This window comes from Triticum dicoccoides, chromosome 3B (genome assembly GCF_002162155.2).
Source record: "Triticum dicoccoides isolate Atlit2015 ecotype Zavitan chromosome 3B, WEW_v2.0, whole genome shotgun sequence".
NCBI lineage: Eukaryota > Viridiplantae > Streptophyta > Magnoliopsida > Poales > Poaceae > Triticum > Triticum dicoccoides.
In genome coordinates this window covers 157,196,727-157,214,905 of record NC_041385.1, presented here as the reverse complement: position 1 = coordinate 157,214,905, position 18,179 = coordinate 157,196,727, and the positions used below count along the sequence as shown (strand labels likewise).

Genomic DNA, 18,179 nt, shown 5'->3' with positions numbered 1-18,179 from the left:
CTCAAGCGCGCCTCCCTCACCGTTGAGCAGCGCATCCTCCCCCAGTACGCCGCTGACAACCACTCGGCATGAGCGGCGTACTTTGAGCGCCGTCAGGAGCAGATGGTGGCGTCCACCAACGCGGCGACGGTGGTGGATGGCGAACAGAACAGTGAGGGCCGCCGCGTTGGTTGGGGCATCCCCGGCCGCACGCTCGGCGGCGTGTTGGCGCACCTTGAGGGCGGCAACGAGCCGCCACTAACATACCCTCCCCCGGCGGCCTCGGCCCTGGCCCACTGCCGACGCACCGGGCCGTGGCTGCCCAGGAGGTTCGTCTCTTTGTCGTCTTCCTCCTCCTCGTCGCGATCTTCTTCCCACTCCTCCGGCTCTCCGACGCTGCTCGGCGTCAAGACCGAGCCCGCGGTGGAGACGCCGCTCGGCCGGCGCACTCGTAGCGCCGGCATCGTCATCAACGAAGGCGGCCGGCGCGCTCCCTCGTCGGCTCCTCCGCGGTTCGTCAAGCCGAAGACGGAGCCCGGGCTCGCGATGGTGAAAACGGAGCCGGGGCTCCCCGCCGTGAAGACGGAGTCCGGCGAGGTGGCGCTCGACGATGATGCGGCCCTGAAATGGGCGCGCAAGGACTTCCTCAGGATGGAGAGGGAGGTCAGGTCACTGCACTGCGGCACTTCGAGCAGCGCCGCCGGGGCCGTGAAGAAGGAGGAGTCGTCTACCTCGACGACAGCGACGACGACGCGTCGCTGGCACCTGTCAGCCATGGCGACGCCGGGCAAGGGTGCAGCCGGGACAGCCGCGTCAAGGAGGAGAAGGCCGGCGACGACGACGGCGGCGACGACGACGACTACTCCGCGTTTAGTGATTTCTTTTTTTAGTTATATTTGTTATGTAAACGCGTCGAACATGTAATATGTGCCAAAGTTTGCCAAAATTTAGCCGTGTTTAATCGAACTTCGCCAAACATATTTTTTTGAAAAATTAGACGCTCCTGGGGCGGTCCTGGGACGGCGACTGAGAGGCAACTCGCCCCCAGGCCGTTTTTTTGCGCCGGCTCGCCCCCAAGCGGCGATTTTAGGCGCCTCTGGAGGCCAACAGCTGGAGATGCTCTTAGCACGTTGTGGGTTGGCTGGACTTTGTTTGAGAGATTGGCACGTATGCAATGTGTGGAATCTACTGAGCGGTGCCGCTTAACGTATTTTCTGGATGCTGCCTCTGTCGATGTTTTCGGTTCTTTATCGCCGCCTTTTAGTCCGTGATATGGGGCATTCGGGAATCCTATACATACGTGTTTCCTCTCGCTGCTTCCATCATATGGCCACAACCATCAGCATATGTGTGGAACTCACGGCCTCGCTGCATCCATGGCGTCCCAGGAGCTGCTTAGTGTTGGTCATGTCCACGGAGACGCCGTAGCTCATCGCATGATGCACCTCATGTTCATGTTCAGGCTCTGCTTCACTATCCTGTCCACGGGCACTCCGGCAAGCCTTCGTCCCGTCGCCGTCATTGCCATGGCATGCCGTCGACAGCGCGGCATTCATGCGAGGGCGGGAGTGCGCCTTGATCCTGTCCTTCCCCGTTGTCCTTGAACCATTGCAGGATCTTGGCCGCCCTGCTGTGCACGAGGGGGCTGCCAAGCAGGAAGACACCTCGAGGAGCGCCTGCACGGCACCGAGCTGGCGCATCCTCCACCGCAGCGCACAGCCGCCGCCTACGTGCACGAGCGCCATGACCAGATACGTCGCGTGCTCCTGGTACCCCGCGCTCTCGTGCCATGCCATGGCCTCCACCAGCGCCCTGGGCTCTTCCTCATCATCTGCCATCTCCTACCTTCCCGCCACGCTCGCCGCCGCCACGTTGGCCAGGACGCCCAGCGCTGCCTTCGCTACCGTCTCTGTCCGCTGCAGTAGGGAGGGCGCCTGGAGCGCGCGCATGATGCCGAGGGTGACCACGGCCCGGACTTGCCCGAGCTTGCTGACAAGTCTTCAACGTATCTATAATTTTTGATTGTTCCATCTTATTATATTACCCTTTTTGGATGTTTATGGGCTTTATTATACATATTTATATCATTTTGGGGACTAACCTACTAACCGAAGGCCAGCCCGTATTGCTGTTCTTTTTGCCTATTTCAGTATTTCGAAGAAAAGGAATATCAAACGGAGTCCAAACGGAATGAAACCTTCGAGAGCGTGATTTTGGAACGAACGCGATCCAGAGGACTTGGAGTGCAAGTCAAGAAAAAATCGAGGCGGCCAGGAGATAGGAGGGCGCGCCCACCCCTCCTGGGCGCGCCCCTGTCTTCTGGGCCCCACGAGCGGCCACCGACGTACTTCTTCCTCCTATATATACCTACGTACCCCGAAACCATTCAGGGAGCCAACGAAAAATAATTTCCACCGTTGTAACCTTCTGTATCCGCGAGATCCCATCTTGGAGCCTTCGTCGGCACTCCGCCAGAGGGGGAATCGACCACGGAGGGCTTCTACATCAACACCATAATCCCTCCGATGAGTTGTGAGTAGTTTACCACAGACCTTTGGGTCCTGATGTCTACTACACAACCTTATTCTTGTAGACGTTGTTGGGCCTGCATGTGCACAGGTTTGTAGAATAGTAGCAAATTTCCCTCAAGTGGATGACCTAAGGTTTATCAGTCCGTGGGAGGCGTAGAGGATGAAGATGGTCTCTCTCAAACAACCCTGCAACCAAATAACAAAGAGTCTCTTGTGCCCCCAACACACCCAATACAATGGTAAATTGTATAGATGCACTAGTTCGGCGAAGAGATGGTGATACAAGTGCAATATGGATGGTAGATAAAGGTATTTGTAATATGAAAATATAAAAACAGCAAGGTAACTAATGATAAAAGTGAGCGTAAATGGTATTGCAATGATAGGAAACAAGGCATATGGTTCATACTTTCACTAGTGCAAATTCTCTCAACAATAATAACATAGATAGATCATATAACAATCCCTCAACATGCAACAAAGAGTCACTCCAAAGCCACTAATAGCGGAGAACAAACGTAGAGATTATGGTAGGGTGTGAAACCACCTCAAAGTTATTCTTTCAGATCGATCTATTCAAGAGTTCGTACTAGAATAACACCTTAAGACACAAATCAACCAAAACCCTAATGTTACCTAGATACTCCATTGTCACCTCAAGTATTCGTGGGCATGATTATACGATATGCATCACACAATCTCAGATTCATCCAACCAACACAAAGTACTTCAAAGAGTGCCCCAAAGTTTCTACCGGAGAGTCAAGAAAACGTGTGCCAACCCCTATGCATAGGTTCATGGGTGGAACCCGCAAGTTGGTCACCAAAAAATACATCAAGTGGCACGTGATATCCCATTGTCACCACGAATAAATACGGCAAGACATACATCAAGTGTTCTCAGATCAAAGACTCAATCCGATAAGATAACTTCAAGAGGGAAACTCAATTTATCACAAGAGAGTAGAGGGGGAGAAACATCATAAGATTCAACTACAATAGGAAAGCTCGCGATACATCAAGATCGTGCCATAGAGAGAACACGAGAGAGAGAGAGAGAGAGAGAGAGAGAGAGAGAGAGAGATATCAAACACATAGCTACTGGTACATACCCTCAGCCCCGAGGGTGAACTACTCACTCCTCGTCATGGATAGCACCGGGATGATGAAGATGGCCACTGGTGATGGATTGCCCCTGTGGCAGGGTGCCAGAACGGGCTCCCGACAGGTTTTTGGTGGCTACAGAGTCTTGCGGCGGCGGAACCCCTGATCTATCTTGATATTCGATGGTTTTAGGGTACGTAGGCATATATAGGCGAAAGAAGTCAGTCGAGGGGTGCTCGAGGGGTCCACGAGACAGGGGGTCGCACCCTGTAGGGGGGCGCCCCCTATCTCCTGGGCTCCTCGAGGGTCTTCTGACTTGATCTCCAAGCCTCCAGGATGATATTCTTCCAAAAAATCACGATGCCGAAGGTTTCATTCTGTTTGGACTCCGTTTGATATTCTTTTTCTTCGAAATACTGAAACAGGCAATAAAACAGCAACATGGGCTGGGCCTCCGGTTAATAGATTAGTCCCAAAAATGATATAAATATGTAAAATAAAGCCCATAAACATCCAAAAGGGGTAATATAATAGCATGGAACAATCAAAAATTATAGATACGTTGGAGACGTATCAAGCATCCCCAAGCTTAATTCCTGCTCGTCCTCGAGTAGGTAAATGATAAAAACAGAATTTTTGATGTGGAATGCTACCTAGCATAATTCTTCAATGTAATTTTCTTTATTGTGGCATGAATGTTCAGATCCAAATGATACAAAATAAAAGTTCATATTAACATGAAAATGGTGATACTTCAAGCATATTAATCAAAGTAATCATGCCTTTTCAAATAACATGGCCAAAGAAAGTTATCCCTACAAAATCATATAGTCTGATTGTTGCTCTATCTTCATCACACAAAGTATTTAATCATGCACAACCCCGATGACAAGCCAAGCAATTGTTTCATACTTTAATAATCTCAAACTTTTTCAACTTTCACGCAATACATGAGCGTGAGCCATGAACATAGCACTATATGTGGGATAGAATGGTGGTTGTGGAGAAGACAAAAAGAAGAAGATAGTCTCACATCAACTAGGCGTATCAACGGGCTATGGAGATGCCCATTAATAGATATCAATGTGAGTGAGTAGGGATTGCCATGCAACGGATACACTAGAGCTATAAATATATGAAAGCTCAACAAAAGAAACTAAGTGGGATGCATCCAACTTGCTTGCTCACGAAGACCTAGGGCACTTTTGAGGAAGCCCGTCATTTGAATATGCAAGCCAAGTTCTATAATGAAAAATTCCCACTAGTATATGAAAGTGACAACATATGAGACTCTCTGTCATGAAGATCATGGTGCTATTTTGAAGCACAAGTGTGGAAAAGAGATAGTAGCATTGTCCCTTCTCTCTTTTTCTCTAATTTTATTTTTTTCTTCTCTTTTTTCTTCTTCTTCTTTTTTTCTTTTCTTTGGCCTTCTATTTTTTTTCTTTTTGGCCTTTCTCCTTTTTTTTGTAAATTCCGAAGTCTCATCTCGACTCGTGGGGGAATCATAGTCTTCATCATCCTTTCCACACTAGGACAATGCTCTAATAATGAAGATCATCACACTTTTATGGATTTACAACTCAAAGCTAGAACAAGATATGACTCTATATGAATGCCTCCGGCGGTGTACCGGGATATGCAATGAATCAAGAGTGACATGTATGAAAATTATGAAGGTGGCCTTGCCACAAATACAATGTCAACTACATGATCATGCAAAAAGCAATATGACAAAATAATGCGTGTCATGTGAATGGAACGGTGGAAAATTGTATGGCAATATATCTCAGAATGGCTATGTGCCATAATAGGTAGGTATGGTGGCTATTTTGAGGAAGGTAAATGGTGGGTATATGGTACCGGCGAAATTTGCACGGTACAAGAGAGGCTAGCAATGGTGGAAGGGTGAAAGGGTGCGTAAGATCCATGGACTCAACATTAGTCAAAAGAACTCATGCACTTATTGCAAAAATTTAGAAGTCATCAAAAACCAAAGCACTACGCGCATGCTCCTAGGGGGATAGATTGGTAGGAAAAGACCATCGCTCATCCCCGACCGCCACTCATAAGGAAGACAATCAATAAATAAAATTGTGCTCCAACTTCATCACAAAGCGGTTCACCATACGTGCATGCTACGGGAATCACAAGCTTCAACACAAGCATTCTTTAAATTCATAATCACCCAAGTAGCATGACTTTAATATCACTACCTCCATATCTCAAAACAATTATCAAGTATTAAATTGATCATAGCATCCAATTCACTTTCTATGATAGTTTTTATTATACCCAACTTGGATGCCTACCATTCTAGGACCAACTTTATAACCATAGCAAATACCATGCTGTTCTAAAAGACTCTCAAAATTATATAAGTGAAGCATGAGAGACTAGCAATTTTTACAAAAAAATAACCACCGCCGTGCTCTAAATATATAAGTGATGCGCTAGCGCAAATGACAAACTACTCCGAAAGATATAAGTGAAGATCAATGAGTAGTCGAATAATTGTGCAACTATGTGAAGACTCTCTAACATTAAAGAATTTCAGATCTTGGTATTGTATTAAAACAGAAAGCAAAAAAATTAAAATGACATTGCAAGGATAGCACCACTCATGTGAAGAAGCAAAAACTTAGGCTCAACCGATACTAACCGATAGTTGTTTAAGAAGAAAGGTGGGATGCCTACCGGGGCATCCCCAAGCTTAGATGCTTGAGACTTCTTGAAATATTATCTTGGGGTGCCTTGGGCATCCCCAAGCTTGAAATTTTGTGTCTTCTTAATTCCTCTCATATCATGGTTTCTCTTTTTATCAAAAGCTTCATCCACACCAAACTCAACAAGAACTCATGAGATAGGTTAGTATAAACCAATGCAAAACCTTATCATTTTCTCCTGTAACAAATCACTAAAATTATTATTCAACATTGCATACTAAATGCCTCTGCATTTTTAATACTCCTATCTTCAAATATAATCATTAAACAAGCAAACATATGCAAACAATGCAAACATGACAGCAATCTGCCAAAACAGTACAGTCTGTAAAGAATGCAAGATTCATCATACTTCCCTAACTCCAAAAAATATGAAATAAAATTCCCACTGTAGTAAATTTATCAAGGCCCATTATGCAAAAGGTTTAAAGATTATATCATGCTCTGACTTTTCTAGGGAATTTTTGCAACAGCGGTAAACTTTCTGTTTTAAAACAGCAACATGTATACTAGCAAAATAAGCATCATAAAGGCTATCCTTGACTTTTTTAGTGAAACTAAAGATGCAAAACATTATTATAAAGAACAGAAAGCAAATACTAACAAGATAAATGACGCTCCAAGCAAAACACATATCATGTGGTGAATAAAAATATAGCTCCAAGTAAAGTTACCGATGAACAAAGACGAAAGAGGGGATGCCTTCCGGGGCATCCCCAAGCTTAGGCTCTTGGTTGTCCTTGAATATTACCTTGGGGTGCCTTGGGAATCCCCAAGCTTAGGCTCTTGGCACTCCTTATTACATAGTCCATCAAATCTTTACCCAAAACTTGAAAACTTCACAACACAAAACTCAATAGAAAACTCGTAAGCTCCGTTAGTATAAAAAAATAAAACCACCACTTAGGTACTGTGTAATGAACTCATTCTAAATTCATATTGGTGTAATATCTACTGTACTCCAACTTATCTATGATTCATACCCTTCTATACTACTCATAGATTCATCAAAATAAGCAAACAACACATAGAAAACAGAATCTGTCAAAAACAGAACAGTCTGTAGTAATTTGTATCAAACGTATACTTCGTTAACTCTAAAAATCCTACCAAATTAGGAAGGCCTAAGAAATTGGTATACCAATACATAGCAAAAAGAATTAGATCAGAAGCACGTTTATGTGAATTAACAAAACTAATTTACTGGGTGCAAAAGTTTCTGATTTTCAGCAGGATCAACACAACTATCACCGTAAGCTATCCTAAAGGTCTTACTTGGCACTTTATTGAAACAAAACCTACAAAAAATGATTACTACAGTAGCATAATGATGTGGACACGCAAAAACAGTAAGGGTAAATATTGGGTTGTCTCCCAACAAGCGCTTTTCTTTAATGCCTTTCTAGCTAGGCATGATGATGACAATGTTGCTCACATAAAAGATAAGAATTGAAACATATCGGGAGCATCATGAAGCATATGACTAGCACATTTAAGTCTAACCCACTTCCTATGCAGAGGGATTTTGTGAGCAAACAACTTATGGGAACAATAATCAACAAACATAGGAAGGCAAAACAAGCATAGCTTCAAGATTTTCAACACATAGAGAGGAAACTTGGCATTATTCCAATTCCTACAAGTATATGTTCCTCTCTCATAATAATTTTCAGTAGCATCATGAATGAATTCAACAATATAACCAGCACCTAAAGCATTCATTTCCTGATCTACATGCATAGAAAATTTACTAATCTCCACATAAGCAAATTTCTTCTCATGAATAATAGTGGGAGCAAACTCAACAAAATAATTATCATGTGAGGCATAATACAATTGAAAACTAAAATCATGATGACAAGTTCCATGGTTATCATTATTCCTAATAGCATACAAGTCATCACAATAATCATCATAGATAGCAACTTTGTTCTCATAATCAATTGGGACCTCTTCCTAAATAGTGGAATCATCACTAAATAAATTTGACACTCTTCCAAATCCAATTTCATGTTCATCACAATAAGATTAAACATCCTACAAAATAGTGGGATCACTACTTCCTAAAGTTGACACTCTTCCAAACCCACTTTCATCAATATAATCATCATAAATAGGAGGCATGCTATCATTATAATAAAATTGCTCATCAAAACTTGGGGGACAAAAAATATCATCTTCATCAAACATAGCTTCCCCAAGCTTGTGGCTTTGCATATCATTAGCATCATGGATATTCAAGCAATTCATACTAACAACATTGCAATCATGCTCATCATACAAAGATCAAGTACCAAACATTTTAATGCATTCTTCTTCTAGCACTTGAGCACAATTTTCTTTTCCATCATACTCACGAAAGATATTAAAAAGATGAAGCGTATGAGACAAACTTAACTCCATTTTTTTGTAGTTTTCTTTTATAAACTAGACTAGTGATAAAACAAGAAACAAAAAGACTCGATTGCAAGACCTAAAGATATACGTTCAAGCACTCACCTCCCCGGAAACGGCGCCTGAAAAGATCTTAGTTGACGGGGTGTGAGTGAGTGTCGCTTACCTAGCCTCCCCGGCAATGGCGCCAGAAAAGATCTTGATGTCTACTACACAATCTTCTTATTGTAGACGTTGTTGGGCCTGCAAGTGCACAGGTTTGTAGGACAGTAGCAAATTTCCCTCAAGTGGATGACCTAAGGTTTATCAATCCGTGGGAGGCGTAGAGGATGAAGATGGTCTCTCTCAAACAACCTTGCAACCAAATAACAAAGAGTCTCTGGTGTCCCCAACACACCCAATACAATGGTAAATTGTATAGGTGCACTAGTTCGGTGAAGAGATGGTGATACAAGTGCAATATGGTATGGTAGATAAAGGTATTTGTAATCTGAAAATATAAAAACAGCAAGGTAACTAATGATAAAAGTGAGCGGAAACGGTATTGCAATGATAGGAAACAAGGCATAGGGTTCATACTTTCACTAGTGCAAGTTCTCTCAAGAATAATAACATAGATAGATCATATAACAATCCCTCAACATGCAACAAAGAGTCACTCCAAAGCCACTAATAGCGGAGAACAAACGTAGAGATTATGGTAGGGTACGAAACCACCTCAAAGTTATTCTTTCGGATCGATCTATTCAAGAGTTTGTACTAGAATAACACCTTAAGACACAAATCAACCAAAACCCTAATGTCACCTAGATACTCCATTGTCACATCAAGTATCCGTGGGCATGATTATACGATATGCATCACACAATCTCAGATTCATTCAACCAACACAAAGTACTTCAAAGAGTGCCCCAAAGTTTCTACCGGAGAGTCAAGAAAACGTGTGCTAACCCCTATGCATAGGTTCATGGGCGGAACCCGCAAGTTGGTCACCAAAACATACATCAAGTGGCACGTGATATCCCATTGTCACCACAGATAAACACGGCAAGACATACATCAAGTGTTCTCAAATCAAAGACTCAATCCGATAAGATAACTTCAAGAGGGAAACTCAATTCATCACAAGAGAGTAGAGGGGGAGAAACATCATAAGATCCAACTACAATAGCAAACCTCACGATACATGAAGTTCGTGCCATAGAGAGAACACGAGAGAGAGAGAGATCAAACACATAGCTACTGGTACATACCCTCGGCCCCGAGGGTGAACTACTCCCTCCTCGTCATGGATAGCGCCGGGATGATGAAGCACTACAAAAAATACACTTCCGTGATGATACGTGTTTGTAATAGTATGTCGTGTTTTTTGTCATGCATGTACATCCATGACAAATTTATGACAGAATCAAGATAGTCATACCTGTGCTGTCGTAGAAGTGTTCGATGAACTTACCAAAATTATCATCATGGAAGTGTCCACTTCCATGAAGATAAATCGCGCGTCACAGAAGTGCTTTCGTCAAGGGTGACTGATACGTGGCATCCACCGTAATGGAACGCCGTTATGCTATCGGGTCGGGCTTTGGATCCGATAACCCGTTAACAGCCCCGACTAATGGGGATTTTCGACGTGTAAAATCATCATTGGGTGGAGGAAACACGTGTCGGCTCATCGTTGGGACAGATGTCATGCACTCATTGGACAGAAGGCGCCTATGATACGTCGACACGTGGCATGGCCAATCAAGTTTAAATGGGCCGGCCCAACTAAAGGCCCACAAGATTTGGCGGCCCATAATGGGCCGGCCCAGTTAAAGGCCCACAAGATTTTGCGGACTATAATGGGCTAGCCCAGCTAAAGGCCCACAAGATTTCGCGGGCCATAATAGGCCGGCCCAGGTAAAGGCCCAGAAGATTTTTGTGTGCCATAATGGGTCGGCCCAGGTAAAGGCCCACAAAATTCTTCCGGATCATAATGGGCCGGCCCAGCTAAAGGCCCACGAGATTTCGCTGACATTAATGGTCCGGCCCAGCTATTGGCCCACAAGATTTTGAGGACCCTAGTAGGCCGGCCCATTAACTGGCTGCCATGTTTTGGGTGAAATGCCGTCCCATAATTGATCCGGTCCATTAATGGCCTGCCACGTTCCGGGCCTAGTAATGGCCCATATAAGATCCGGCCCGTTAAAAGCCTCCCACTTTCTGGGCCAAATCACGGTCCAGATCAGGTCCGGCCCTTTAAGAGGCTTTGGGCTCAATTATGGACCATATTAGATTCGGCCCGTTGACTGGACGCTATGCTTTTGGGACCACTTGTTAAAGGCCCATTTAGTAATTCGGCCTGATATTAGTTTCGGACTGTTAAGGGCACATTTAACATTTCGGCCCTATATTAATTTTGGCCTGTTAAAAGCCCGTCATATAGTTGGGCCGAACTACGGCCCGGTTTGCATCCGGCCTGCTCGCAGCCGATATCTGATTGGGCCAAACAAGGACCGAGACAACTTTGGCCTGTTAAAAGCCCGTGAATTGATTCGCACAATCATGGGCCGGGGTCCATTTCGGGCTGCCGCCGGCCCGTGAGCTATTCGGCACGTTTCAGGCCCAACCTACTTCTCAGCCTCCTAAAAGCCCATTGAGTTTTCTTGCAAAAAGAGGGCCGGGGGTTACTCGGCCTATTAAAGGCCGAATCTACTAGTGGGCCAGTTTGACAGGGCCCATGATGCGGATCATACATCGTGATTGCATGACGGCCCGATTATGTACCGTAATTTTACGGTTTGGCCGGTTTACTACGAAGACAGGATATATATACAGTAAAATAACTGCAGCATCATGAATAAGAAAAAACCTAGACTATACAATAAAGAAATTACGACATATTACATCCACTGGGCATCAAAGTTCGCCACTATGATAATAAAGCACAAGCAGATAGGGGATTACATACACTGGGCATCAAAGATCGCCACCAGTGCAAATAAACACGCCGACAAAATAATATGCGAAACCGACAGCACTTCAATAGAGTTCAAGAAAGGTTAGCCCTGCTGGGGAGCTGCAGCGCAAGCAGCTGAGCAAGATGATGAGACTGTGCTTGTTCAACACTTATATCGTCCTCACTCTGAAAGATAAACAAGCAGACAGATGACAGGTTTTGCACATAAAAGTATCAATGCTGACAATTCATCACATTTCTTACTGACGAATAAAGTGACACAGTTTAAAATTGCATTAACACAATATGGTATTGTTCAGGTCAAGACATGGCAGGAATTGACATTGTGAAGGAGTTGGCAACTTCATGACACCACTGGATTACAGATCAAGAACTCATAAGTATCAATGGTTAGTGTGCTATCAATTTATCCCATTTCAGATTGGCAAATAATGAGGCGGTTTAAATAATAGTAGAATGATATGACATTGTTCATAGTTAAGACATTGCAGAATATGACATTGTGCTATAGTGGGTAGGTTCACCACACCACTGGATTACGGATGAAGAACAGAAGCATAGATGCAGTGCAAAAGAAGATCACTTGCTCTGTATAGTTTAATTTACATGGTATGAAGAAGGAACTTGGTTGTACAAGTGAAAACTTAAATTGAGAAGGACAAACTTTTGTTTATGAACTACATAATAAACTTTAAACATGCAATTTGATACAAACACCAAAAATAAACAGCTGTTGTAGTCATGCCTAACCAAATATACACAACAAAGTTTTAAGGCTTGAGAAGGACAAACTTACATTATTGGTGAAGACAGACTCTATAAAGCCCTTGTCCATGCTGATGGGGGGGGGGGCAATTCAAGAAGCTTAGCACAGAATGTTCTTCATAAGCATTGCCTTTATTCTACATTTTGTTAAGAGTAAATATAGATGTGATAATATACGAAAAAATGGAGAATATTTAAGATAAGATGAAGAGTGATGCTACATAACCAAGTAGCTATAAATGTATGTGCAGCAATATAGGCAAAAGGCACAGCCAAGAGCAATGCACAGCTAAACTTCTTCAGTACCAACCTTATGGTAAGAATAAATATAGATCTGATGTGTAGAAAATGGAGGGCAAAGGAAAATAAGCTGCAGAGTGATGGTACATGAACAACTACCTGTCAATATAAGTGCACTAATAAAGGACAACATGTACTTACAAGAACAATGCAGAGCTAAGAAAATTCATTGGCATTGGATATATTCTACACTAATGTAACCATTCATACAGATCAGATAATTTGGAGCGAACAATTGATAAGCAAGCTATCATGCATACTGCTGTCACATAATGAACCAGGTATGTATGCAAGTACAGTGATACAGGACAACAGGTACTAACAAGAGCAAAGCAGCGGGCATCATATTTGCGATATCCTGTCGTCTTTTCAAACTGGAATTCTTCTTCGAGCAGATTTCCTGCAAAAAAGATCCGTAAGGCACATGCGGAAAAGTAGAAGTTCAAATTGTCATGTGATTTCATAGACAGTACCTCATCCTGGGAACGAGACCAGTGCATAACAAGGTTTTTCCATTCAATGTCTTCTAAATTTAGCACAGGAGACTTCACCGGAAATTCGTTTATAGACTTGCCATCAAAGTGTGATTTCCTCAGGTACCACCGATACTGCAGCAATGCTTCCTTGAAAAGCACAAGCAAGCTTTGCTCGTCATGACTATCCAGATTGACCCTCACCTAGTTACAACAGTGTAATGTAAATCATTGATGTGTTCGATCAGCAGAAAACAGGAAAATAATAACCATGAATAATAGCACTTACACGTAAGTTGGACAGGAAGATGTGAAAATGGTGTTTGTCTTCACTATAATCTTCCCATGATGGGAATATATGCACGTAGTCCCTAACAACATTGAAAGCATTGTCTTTTAAACTGGGAATAAATGGAATGGGGTTCCAATCTGCAGGAATTGGTTGTCTCTGCAGTTGGGATAGGTCTTCGGCCGGTGGACTTGCTGTACTTTTTGCTGGAGTAGGATTTTTCTGTGGTACGGCTGGTGCTATGGCAAATGAAATCGGTATACCTTTTGCTGGAGTGCAGGTCCTGTGTGGTGGGGCTAGTGGTGTGGCCAGTGAAGTATGGGTACAGTCTGCTGGAGTCGGTCCTATGTTTTGTGTCACTGGTTGTACAACCAATATAAGTGGGGCGTTGTCTGATTTCTCCAGCACCACCACGTTTTTCAAGGACTTTGCTGGTGCTCCTTCAGGTTCGGCAATCACCCTCTTCCTTTTTGATGTCTGATGCACAAGAACAACATTTGATTGGAAAAACATGGTATGACGACAGATGGAATATATATTGATAATGGATGGGCATAGCATCTTGAGTTATATGATGAGTAAACTAAGCAGATGGTGGTGCAACAAAGTATAAGAAATGCAAGACAACATATGCAAGATACGCGCAATCAATAAAACCTTGCCAAATTAGAACAGGCACCTTGATGGGTGAACAGGACAGGACATCTGCCATTGACTCCTCGAGGTTAGAATAGTCATTAGAATGATATTCTGAACAAGAATCAATAGGTGGGGAGCATACGAGTTTCATTGCTTCCAAAATGGCACTCAATGCCTTGGTGCCAATTTTGTAAGTCATTGCAGTGTTCCACAATATTCTTCTGATGCGTGGATTCTGATATTCACTGTAATTGCGTATAATATCTGAGAACCATGAAAACATAAATAGTTGTGAGATTATCTTTGTAATGCAGATGATATTCTAATATAGGGGCGCCCCTGTAAACACTTATGTGCTAACACTGGATTCTGATGAGAGAGCTCATGTGTGCTGTAATATCATGCGTGCATTTATATAATCTGGCACAAGTACACAAAAAAATAGGCTCCAGAAGTAAGGATAGCTGGCAGATGATAGGTTCATAATATAATGTATAGATAGTTTATTGCCAAACCATGATAACAAGAGCACACAACAAGTAGGCAGATAATAGTGTACATAACAGGGGTACACCATAACCATGATATATAAATCGGGAAAGTGGAACTGGCTTGAAAATACGGTGTTGTATTGCCAGTAGTAATTGAAAGCCTATCGATCATGTACAGGCCAGCACTATCGAACATGGTAAAGAAGAGCAAGCAGATTTTGGATAATAAAATATTGGTTGCGCAGTGCCCACACATGATGAACCAGAGCGCATTAAGAATGCAACTCCCAGCTGTCTCTCGATCATTTCAGGCAGTTGGATGAAGATCCTATGTCTCCTAACCCTTCTTCTTCCTCGTCTGTGATTCTTCCCATACAGAACACCGCACGGGCCGCCAGCCGGACCACCGGCCCCCACCGCCTGTGTTCCTCCGCCACCCCCACCCCCCACCCGCGTCGAGTTTTCTTCGTTCGGCGAGGCCCCACAACCACCCGAGCCCCTTGGATCGCACCGGCGAACTCCGGCGAGCTCTGAAAAATCGACTGACCCAAGTTTGAAATTTAGTCTACTGTGATTTAACTAGTGTGGAATATAAAAGGGGAAAACCATAAGCATTGGGAGTATAGTGTTGAGCATGCCATGGCGGATCTGAAGGTGCAAACCGGACAAAGGCAACTTCGCAACCAAGACAAGAAATCAGAGTAAAGCAGTGGCAATCTATTTTCTTGCTGCGATAAATAAGTTGAGCAGATACAAAAGAGTACCGCCTCTGGTGTGGCGCCGTCTACGCATCTGGTGAGAATTTGACGGCACTGCGGTAGCGATGGCTGTCGACGGCGTGGAAGCAGATCTAGGAGGGTAGACGGTGGCGGTGGGGCGCGGTGGACAAGACGGTCGTAGGAGCAGCACCGGCAAGGTGGACGAAGGCGGGGATGAAGCGAGAGGACGGGATGCAAGGATCCCGGTCCGAAGGCGTGGATGAGAGAGGTCGATCTCTTGTAATGGACGGCGGCGTCGGGGTATCAGCTCCGGCATGGTGGAGGAGGACGGCGGTGGATGGGGTGGCGGACAGCGGCGGATGGAGGAGGGTGGGGTAGAGAGGGTGTTTTGGCGCCCACGGAGTACGAATGGGGAAAAGGGAGGTAGAGAGGAAGGGGGAACCATGTAGTCAGGGCGCGCTTGTCTCAAATGCGAGGAAATTTACAAACTTAGCCCTCGTTTCAAATTTCTACTACATCACAGCAACATTAGTTGGTTGGGGATAGGACGGTAATCTCGCATACACCGAATATTTGCCGATGAGAGTTTGTTTTTGGCGCCCACCGTGTATGAATATGAATTGGGGAGGGAGTCGATTTCAGTCGAGGGCACACTGTGTTTTGGCGCCCACCGTGTATGAATCCGGGTGAGAGGCGGTTACGTCACGTTTGGGTGAAATTACAAACCTACCCCTATCAAAACCTATAGAAATCCAGCAAATAGGCTTTGCGCGGCAGGGATAGGCAGTAGTGATTTCCATCTCGCAGATTTTGGTTTCGGGCGGTTACTACGACTTTCCCCGCTTCGTTCAAATTTTGCATAGTGCACATTTACCGTGCCAACTCAATTCGAATCCCATTTGTATTCTACTATTTTTTTTGGGCGGGGTCCATTTTCAATTGGAATTACATTCTATATACATCATTTTTTACATATATACTTTCAAAAGCACAACACCATTTATACATAAATATGGTTTACAAATGGCATGATCTCAGATTCATAAGGTTGTATCCATCAATTTGGATTTTCAAATATTTGAAACTACTTTATGTTGAAATCCAATGTATGCATTCCTCGCTAACTGTCTCGAATTAATGTGTGTTTCATGCGGGTTTTTTTTTAACTTCTCAAACATGTATAATGTGTTTCACACACGCAACATATAGTGTAATCATGTTTAGACACTAATTGCATATAAACCATGCATTGTTTGTAATTGAAGAATCTATGGATCACCAATATTGATAAACTATATAACATTACACGTGTGCCCAAATTAGAATGAATATGCATGTTTGATACACCAATTTGCGTTATGATATTATCGATGTCGTGATCTCCAGTTTAAATATTTGAATCCCCTTTAATCCAGATATTCATCTCATATAGCTATCACTCATGCTTATATAGGACTATCTCTCTGGACCTATACGCGTTCATCGTCTCTCAGGCATCTCTCGTGCTACCTGCATGTCGACAATGATCTTTTATCTTCGTAACACACTGACGGTACTCTCTCCATCGACCTTCATCACTCTATCTCTCTCTCTAAGTATATCTCGCTCCCTGCTATGTGTTTCTAGCTATGATTCTCCATGTGGAATCTCTTTCTCTCATACAAACACAAAACTTTGTCTCCTGGGGTCTCATTTCTCTCAACTATTCCCATGTGTGCTACTCGCACACCCCTCATACAGAGATGTCTTTCGCTCCTTACATATGAGAACCTACGACTCTTCCTCTTCAATATCTTTTCTCACACACAAACACAAACTCTGTCTCCCAGGGTCTCATATTTCTCCATTGTTCTCTTGTATGTCGCTCAAATACACCCTCTCTCCCTAGAGACATCTTGTGTTCCCTCATATGTCTCTCTAGCTATCACTCTCGTTGTGAAATATCTTTCTTTCTCGCAGACACAAAACTCTGTCTCTCTGGATCTCATTTCTCTCTGATATTTGTTTGTATGTGACTCACATGCACCCTCTCTCTATCTCTCTCACACCCACACGCATAACCCAGCCTTCTGATCCACTCAACTCCTATCTCTAGCGCACACTAGCTAGCATCTTTATCTTTCTGTTTATCTGTTTCTCCATCAACCTTCTTTCTCGCCCTCACTCTTGATTCCTATCACGCACACTACATATGTTTCTCTCTACATGCATGCAGTCAAGTGCCCTCTCACACACATATATAACTTCACCCTTTGAACCACCCGACGGTCATCTCTGACACCCAAACTAACGGATGTATCTCTAGCTAGCATCTCCATCTCTGTATCTATCTGTAGTTCCTCCGTCAACATTTCTTTCTCGCACGGAGTCTTGCTTCCTATCACCCACACTATATATGTCTATCCATACATATGCATTTATAGGTTGATCTCTTTTGCACAATCGTTGCGGCTCACCCCCTCTGCTCGCCATAGATGCATGCTCCAGCCCATGCCACTATCTCTTAAAGACAAAAACACATGCTCAATTGTCGGGACTTCTTCCTTGCATTCTCACATGCATGCATATTGTCATACCGATCCGTCTCTCCCATGTCGTTGATCTTAGGACTTATGTCTTCTTTCTTTTATCTCGATCATGCGCGCACGCACACACACACATCCCACGTATACATGTATACCTCTCACACATGCACGTTCAAGGTCTCTATGTCTCCATACGTAGTTAATTACCCTCAATCCTAACGCCATATCGAATCGTTCTCCTCTTTTGTGCACATAATTTCCGCCTGGATGGGCAAAACACACA

The 18,179-nt window shown here is 43.7% G+C and overlaps 1 pseudogene; it reads right to left on the bottom strand.

Moving 5' to 3' along the window:
* Window positions 1-1,301: 1,301 nt before the first annotated feature.
* Window positions 1,302-18,179, bottom strand: part of LOC119279426 — a 104,632-nt pseudogene continuing 87,754 nt past the window's right edge.